The sequence below is a fragment of the Hylobates moloch genome, unplaced genomic scaffold (genome assembly GCF_009828535.3).
Source record: "Hylobates moloch isolate HMO894 unplaced genomic scaffold, HMol_V3 SCAFFOLD_15, whole genome shotgun sequence".
Taxonomy (NCBI): domain Eukaryota; kingdom Metazoa; phylum Chordata; class Mammalia; order Primates; family Hylobatidae; genus Hylobates; species Hylobates moloch.
Window position 1 is genome coordinate 67,401,180 of NW_026652290.1, and position 9,029 is coordinate 67,410,208.

The following is a 9,029-nucleotide window of genomic DNA, read 5'->3' on the forward strand; positions in this document are numbered from 1 at the left end:
ACATTCCCATCTCCCCCAGAAGATTGTAAGCCTCCCCCGCCCTTAGAAAGGAAACATGTACTGTACCTCACCATACAATAGTGGAGCATAATGGTATGTCCAGCCAAAGCAGACCTTCAGTAAATGTCTGTGACAAGGAACAGTGGCATTTATTAAGCCCTAGCTTCATCAAAGAGAAATAGCAAGGAAGCTACTGTACTCTACCAAGTTACCTAAAATAATTTTAGTATTCACAGAGAGGCAAATCTGTTGAAAACAATATCACTTCAGAGTTTCAAGTATTCATGTGAGGATCTGTAAAAAAACAGATTATAACAAATTGGTTCTCAATTTTTTGAAGCAATAAATAATTTCGTAATGTAGAGAGACTGTCTTACTCCAGTGTAGAATGTCTGCTCAGAGAGTAACCATGAATCTAGACGAAGTAAACATTTGATTTTAAGCTTACTGGAAAGCCACAGGAACTGAAGTTCTATTATTCCCTAAATGTTCAGGGACCCTAACAGATTTCTGCATATGAAATATTATTTTATGAGTCCTGTAAAGATTTACCAAGTCCAATAGCATTAGTGTTAAGCATTTGAGACCTACAATGGCTCATCTCTATACCCTTAAAAGAAAAAGTGATGTATTGCCATGTACAGTGTAGACAGACACACATATCACCAGGAATGCAGTTCCAAGTTTTATCTTTAAAACAAATGTGTTATATGACTAAAAAATCTATGGCTTATATTATCATCTCTGAAAGGTGAAATATTTTCTTTTTGACTCTTTTTCCAGATGTTTCAGCTATTAGCATAATCTGGGAAAACAACCTATTGGGATCAGTTCAGCTCCTGTAAAACTGATAATCTAGGTCCAAATCTACAAATGCACCAATAAACCAGGGTGCTTCCTGTCTCAACGTCATACACAAGTGAGCCTGCAGTTTACTTTGTAAAATGTTGAAAGCATATTATATAAACTAATTGTGACAAATAATTTAGACAAATTATCATAAATCCAAAAGGACATTTCTCTCAACATTTTTGAAGTTTTTTTATGATGCAAAGATTTTTCTAAGACAGCACCCAGATAACTCCCAAATAACAAAGGTCTTGGGTTTTATTCTTAAGATCTTTATTTGTTTGTGTTTGTTATGAAAATTTGTGGACATCTGAGAAAAGAAAGAGAGTCTCATTTTGATTCTTCATTTCATACAATCAGAGTAGACAAGAAAATGAGATATTTATGTAAAACTAGTGAACTTCCTATTAAATACAATGTCAAGTCCCCAGGAATCATGTTCCTGATCTCCTCTGAAAGAATAACTTTGTATTTAAAAATATCCCACTACATGTAGCTCCTTTCACCTTCTCCATACCTGTTAAATAAACTTGTCATTTTTACAGTCATTTCAGGAAAAGAGTTCCTCACTCCTCTCCTTGGAGACCTAGATATAACCAGTTGGTCTCTGGGGTCGACCCCCATCTCCTCTGAAAGGCCAGCTGCATGATTTGATAGTCACAGCTGTCATTATCATCCAGCTTGGCACATGCCCCTAGGGTTTTCCCATTGAGCAAGGGTCTGAACCGTGCTTCCCATGCCTCCTCATACCGATTATAACTTCTGTGCAGTTATCTAAAGGGGAGAAAAATTTATCAACATCCTTTCTAGCTTTGTAATGAGGAAGCAATTTTCCCTTATTATAACTGACTAAATATGTGCCGGTTGACCCTCAAGGCCCCTCATCACCCTCCTCCTGTCCCTCTGGAAATCATGCCCAAGACTCACAATTCATTGCAGGTTTCCTTGACTCCCTTATGTGTTTCATTTATTTCTATTAATCTCACACTTGTTCCATCTTCATCTTGCCTCTGCTGAATGCCTTTTCTCACTCTATGCCCCCATTACATCACTTTCTGATGGACTGCTCATTAAGGCCTGACTCCTGTTTCTCATTTCTTGATTTTCTGTCACTGGGCTTTCTCACCAAAGCTGTACATCTTGGGCACCAGAAGAAGAGGATCCTTGTGCCATGCAAACTGTATAGTAGGTTCCACTCACTTTTTCTTTTGTCAATTTTAAGATGCTTATGTGTCTTAGACTCTCTTTTTGTTCAAAGAATTTTTAGATTGTGTGTGTCTGTTTTAGCCAGAAACAGTGACATCTGTTGGCTGCAAGCAATGGAAGCATGAGTTACACTGATGAGAAAATAGGAAAGACAATGAATATATCATCATTTTTGTGCCATTTTACTTCTAGGTAGAGTAGAGGTATTTCAAAACCATTGTGCGAATAAGCTAGCTCACCTATATTGAAGAAAAAGGAAATTATCTTTGAAGATTTGATAATAAACTAAGAAAGACATTACAGCAAAACAATTTTGGACACTTATGTTAATACCCTATCTTTCCAACATGTAACCCTTTGAAACAGCCCAATTCAATAAAAAGGTTCTAGGATGAGAGGACATTTCACTCTGATGAATGCTTATGTACTCAGAACTTTGGTTTAGGCATAGTGAAGTGACTAAGCTAATACCTATTCTTCCTTTTCTTCCTTCAGAATACAACATCTAGTTTTTAGCTGGGCATATGCTAAGCTGAATAAAGACCACATTTCTCAGGCTCCTCTAAAATAAAGCAGAAATGTTTTGTGTGGGCTTCAAAGACATGTTAAGAGTTGTTACATGCCCATTGCCCCTTCTTCATCCTATTCTGTATTTGACTTCCTGGATCATGAAGCAGATGTCAAACTCTCTAACAGTCATGTTGAATTGTAAGGGCAAGGATTGTATCTTAGGAATGAAGAAATAGTGAGTTTGAAAAAGCCTGGGTCTGAAAACTTCATTCCGTAGAACCATAATATCAGGCATAAAATTATTTTGCATGTGACAGAATGAGAAATAAACTGTATTGTTTGTCATGATTGCTTTTGTTTTTCCCTGTCAGACACAGCCACATGTAATTCTGATTCAGAGAACTTTGTGGTGACTTCAATAGATGGGACAGAATATTGAGAGACTGTGACTTCATTCTTTGCTCATAAAAGACTGGGAATAAGAAATTATATAACTGAGTTTAGGCTGTGGTCACATATAAATCAGATTTCTATAATTGCCTTATCTATCCCTGAAGACATTTACTAGTTCTCTAAGAAGCCGGCACTTTTATTTAAAGGTAATTTGTCCTAAAGGGAGAATTTGACAGGAAGACAAAGGTTTATATGCATTTATTTCAATGGTGTCATTATATGTAATATAATACATTATATGTAAAAAGAACAATTTTAAACAGTCTAATTATCTCTTAGTACAATTTGTTAAATATTAATTACACATCTGCACTTTTGGTATATTTTTTGGCCATTAAAGATGATATATTATGCATGCATTAAAGATATTAAAGTGAAAGTGTGTTCAGGACATATTATTGAGTGAAAAAAATCTCATATAGATTTCTGGTTGTGATAGCATTACAAATTATTTGGGGAATCCTCTCTGCTCTACATATATGACAAATATAGATAAGATGTAGAATGAGGAGATCCAAATGGCTAGGTTCCTAAGATGGAAAGGACACATCTTGATAAAAAAGGGAAAAGAATGGAATTGCTAGATCATATGGTTGTTCTATTTTTAATTTTTTAAGGAACCTCCATATTGTTTTACATAATGGCTGTAACTAATTTACATTCCCACCATCTTTTCCTTTCTCCATATCCTTGCCAGAATTTGTTATTTTTTTTTTTTTGTCTCAGATAATAACTCCTTCTAACTGGGGTAAAGTGATATCTCATTGTGGTTTTGATTTGCATTTCCCTGATGATAAGTAATGTTGAGTTTTTTTCATATATCTGTTGGCCATTTGTATGCAGGTTTTCTTTCGATAAATGTCTATTCAGGTTTTTTGCCCATTTTTAATTCAGACTTTTTTTTTCCTTCATTGAATTGTGTGAGTTCCTTATAAATTCTGGACACTAACCCCTTGTCAGATGCCTAGTTTGCAAATATATTCTTCCATTCTATAGGTTGTCTCCTTACTCTATTGATTGTTTCATTTGCTGAGGGGAACCTTTTTAGTTTGATACTACTTAGACATAAAACAGAATGAAATCTTATTGTTTACAGCAACACGGATGAATTGGGAGATCATTATGTTAAGTGAAAAGAGCCAGACACAGAAAGACAAACACAACATAATCTCACTCGTGGAATTTTAAAAGGTTGATATTATATGAGTAGAGAATAGAATAGCAGTTACTGGAAGTTGGGGAGGATGTGGGATGAGGAATAGGAAAAGGTTGGTCAATGGTCAAAGTTGCAGTTCCAGTAAGTTCTGGGTGTTTTAGTACATAGCGGGGTGACTACAGCTAATGATAATGTATTCTATCTTTCAAGATGGCTAGAAGAGAGGATTTTGAATGGTATCACCACAAAGAAATGATGCATATTTTAAGTGATAGATATGCTAATTACCCTGATTTAATCATTATATAATGTATACATACAGTGAAACAGCACACTGTACTCTGTAAATATGTACAACTATTATGCATCAATTATTTTTAAAATTGAGAAATTAAAAAACAGAAAAGAACATTTAAATAAATGGATAGATATGTTCATGAAAGAGAAAAATCAAAATTATAAATATATCAATTGTAGTCAATTTATCCTAATATCAGTTTTATTCAAAATCTTAGCAAGAATTTTGAGAGCACTCAAAAGCTTATCATAAAACTTTTAAGAAAACAAATATCTAAGAATATTAAAATAAAAATTTTAACAAGGTTACAATAAATATCATCTTATTAGAAACTAATGCTTGAGATAATGTGTTACTAATTTAAATATAAACAGAAATAAGATTTTCTGTTAGGGTTAATGGCTCAAAAATATGAAAACCTACAAATATAAAAGATTGCTAGGGTTGGCAACATTAAAATAAATACAAAAAAAGAAAAATTCTATGTAAGAAAAAACGTCATCCATTTAATTCACAAACTAAGTTTTGGTGAAGATATGTGTAATGAATTAAAGTGAAAAAGATTATATTCCGGGGTATAAAAGGAGTTTATATTCCAGAGTATAAAAATGTATACACACACACACACACACACACACACGCACATACATTCAGGAGCCCACAGATTTGAGAGTGGCACCAGTCATGTAGTATTAACTCAAGTAGGAAAAATAAGAGTTTTTGGTTTTGAGAAACAGATGCTACATTAATTTTTAAAATATATTTGCTTACTCAACAGATATTTTTTGAGTCTCAACATGCAAACAACCATGCTAGCTACTATGGGGTATAAAGAGTTAAAGAAAACCTGGTAAAAAATAGATAAATATATCTGGTTTCAAGTTCAGATATACCTTTTGCTGTGTGATTTTAAGTAAGTTCTTAGCCTCTTTCTATTAGAATTTTCCCATTTATTAAAGAATAGTAATATTATTTATTTCATGGATTTTCTGTGATACTAATGAGTTTACATTTAATACATATATGTGTGTATGTGTGTGAGAATCTTTTCCTTCTCCCTCTCTCACACACATCTGTACATGTGTGTGTATGCCTGATAAGTAGTTTGTATTCAGTAAACGAGTTTCAATTTTCTATCACCTAGTAATGTTGTAGCTGTCATAATGTTTTAGTGTAATGCATTACTCATGTGTATATATTTAAGACTGTATGTATTACTCTAAAAGATGTAGAGAAAAAGGCAGATTGGCTGTGGACTTTCATATCTGATGATAACATGGTGGTACATTTTAAGGTATTCTTTTTTCCTCATATGTTCCAGACTTGAAGAAGCAGCAACCTAGAAATACCAACAATGACAAAAATAAAATTCCAATAAAGACCTGCTTTTGGTAGCCAAAAGACCAGGAGAGGGGCAGACTAGGAAGACAGAAACTTTCAGACAATTACTGCTCTACATCCAAACACCACATAAAAGACTATAGTTCTACTCTACCCATGCCAGCAAAGAATGAGTGGGAAGACATTTCCACTTCTATGGGGTTGTACTGAAACACTTTAACATCCCTGACACAGAGATGTTAGAAAAGGCCAGTAGGAAGTTGGGACCTTCATCTCCACCAGTAAGTAATAAAGTCCTACTCCCTTTGGTGTCAGTGGAGAAAATGTGGGAAGCTTGGATTTTCACTCTCACCTGGCAGTCATGAGGTGCTTCTCTCCATCTGTCCTGGGAGCTATCCAAAAAGACCCAGTGGAGAGTAGGAACTTTTGCCATTCTGCAGTGGTAATGAGGCCACCACCACTGTAGTGTTGGTAGAGATCATATGGGTAGCCAGAACTTCCACCCTTGTCCAGTGACAGCAGAGACCATATGTGAGGTTTCAGTGGAGGTCAGAAGCCAAGTAGAAAACCTGGACTTCTATCTCTACCTGGTTAGTAAGGCAGCATCACCTGCCTCCTCCCCTTACATCCCCCCCACAACTTTCCCTGCTGTGGTGGTGTCAGAGAAAACCAGCTAAAATAGAAGGTTAAAATAAGGTCTAGAGTTTTATAATATAAAAATGTCCAGTTTCAATAAAGTATCACTCAACATACCAGGAAAGAACCAGGAAAAACCCAAGAACAACAAAAACCTTCAAACCAATAAAAAAGATACAATCAATAGATGTCAAACTCAAGATGATAGAGATGTTAAAAGTATTTGGAAAAAATTTAAAGCAGCCATGGTAAAATTATTCAGTGGACAATTACAAACACACATGAAATAAATGAAAAAATAGAAATTGTCAAGGAGATATACTAGATAGACTTCCCCTAAAAGAATGGTGGAAAAAATTCTCTAAGCAGAAAAGAAACAATAAAAGAAGGAATATTGGAACATCAGGAAGAAAGTGCATGGCAATTAATATATGGGTAATTATAGTAGGTTTTCTTTCTCACGAGTTTTCTAAATTGGGTTTAATGGTTGAAGCAAAAATTACAACATTATGCAATTCTAATTTTATGTAAGAAGAAAATAATATTTAATATAATTATAAATTATAAATGGGGAAGATAGAAGAATATGAAAGGAGGTAAACTTTCTAAACTTTGCTCAAAAGATTATAGTGATAACACAGTTATGCTATATAAGCTGGCTAATTGCTGAGTAAAGGCCTTGCTATTCTCTCCTCTTGCAGCACTATTCCAGCTTTATCTGCATGGTCACATATGACTCCATGTTGAATTCAAGTGCCATTTCTTCTGAGGGGATTCTTTAATCACCCCAGCCACGACAAGTACTCATATTATTGTATTTACCATCTTCGCCACTTTGATCACAACTCAAACTTGCCTTGTTTGCTTAGGAATTTAATTGTAGTTTCCTGTCTCACTCAATTAAAATGTAGATTTTATGAAAGCAAGGGCCTTACTTGTCTTATTCACTCCTGTACCTTCACCAGTTAAGTAACAATTCCTGGCATATACTAGGCTCTCAGCTGATTAAATGAATGAATGACTTTTGAATAATATCTTGGCAAAAAATCGTGGAGTGCATGAATTCAGGAATTTTGTACTCCCTAAGAAGTGCCCCAGTGTGTGGACTCAGTATGTTGTTTCTGCTAAAATAATTTTTCATTCACTTTTTTCCATGAAACACACACCACAGATTCAGTATAATAATATTAATATTCTCACCAACATTTTAAGTACTAAAAGCAATTTCAAATTTTAAGATAACATTATATTTGTGCTTCAGAAATAACTCATTTAGGGTATTCAGTTAAAGTACTGTGTTTTATAGTCACCTGGAAATTTCCTCTCTGCATGATTACACTACCAAGTTAGTATAAAGTTAAGCTTATATGAATTATTTTACTTCAGATATTTAGAAATTGCTTCTCTGAAAATTAATTTTGTATTATAACTATATAAAACATTTATATAGATTAAAATATATCCAATATGGTATATTCAGAGCAGTATAATTTTTGTTCCTTTTCTTCCAGTGTAATTCTTCTCTACTCCTATATGTAAGAATATTATACATGCACAGACCCACGTATAGTTTATCTTTTTAGATAAACACATGTACACACACATATTTAATATTCAACAATGCAAATGAGAATTGAGTGGAAATTACTACCACTTGTGGGAAACTAAATTTTTACATTAGCAAATTAATATAAATTATTTTAAAGTATGAAATGTGATATATTAATTAGGTTTTATCATATTTTCCTATCCGGGTTGAGTGTTCCTTATCTGAAATGCTTGGGACAAGAAATATTTTGGATTTTTAATTTTTTAGGATCTCAGAATATTTGCATTACTTCTCAGCTGAGCATCTCAAATCTGAAAATCTGAAATCTAAAATCCTCCAATGAGGATTTCCCTTGAGCATCATATCAGCACTGAAAAAGTTTTGAATTTTGGAGCATTTGGGATTTCAGATTTCAGGACCTGGGATAGTCAATCTGTATTTTCTGAATTCTGTTTTCTGTGAACAAAATGGCATTGGCAACAGAGTATGTGCCATCGTAATTTTCCTTTAAAGAAGTGCTATTGCCACAGAATTATTAATACAATGCACTTTCACCTTTACCCATTTATGGATATTCACTGAGCATTTACTCCCAGATATTTAGTCCCCTTGTGAACAATTACAAGAAAGGATAACAAGAGTTAATCTATAATTTCTATTTTGCATAACATTTCTCAGCATGATGCTATTTTTTTTAAAGATTCAATTTCATACAACACCAGTAGCTTAATGCTTTAACCAACATAGCTAAACAGAATGTGTGCTTTAAGTTCTGTTACAGTGGCCTGTAATGGAAGCAGCTTTACAAACCCTTTGTATCAGTAAAACTCTTTGTATCACTTTGAATTATGTTTGAGTAGATGTACCAGAAACCCAACTAAAATAGCTTCAGCAAATAGGGGCTCATTTTTCTCATATTATGAGAAAGCCAGAGGAAATTAGTTCTTAGGGAAAGTCCAAGACACTTTAAAATTTCTACCACATTATCCTTTTATATGGTGTTTATTTTTTCATGGTTTCAAAATGGCTTA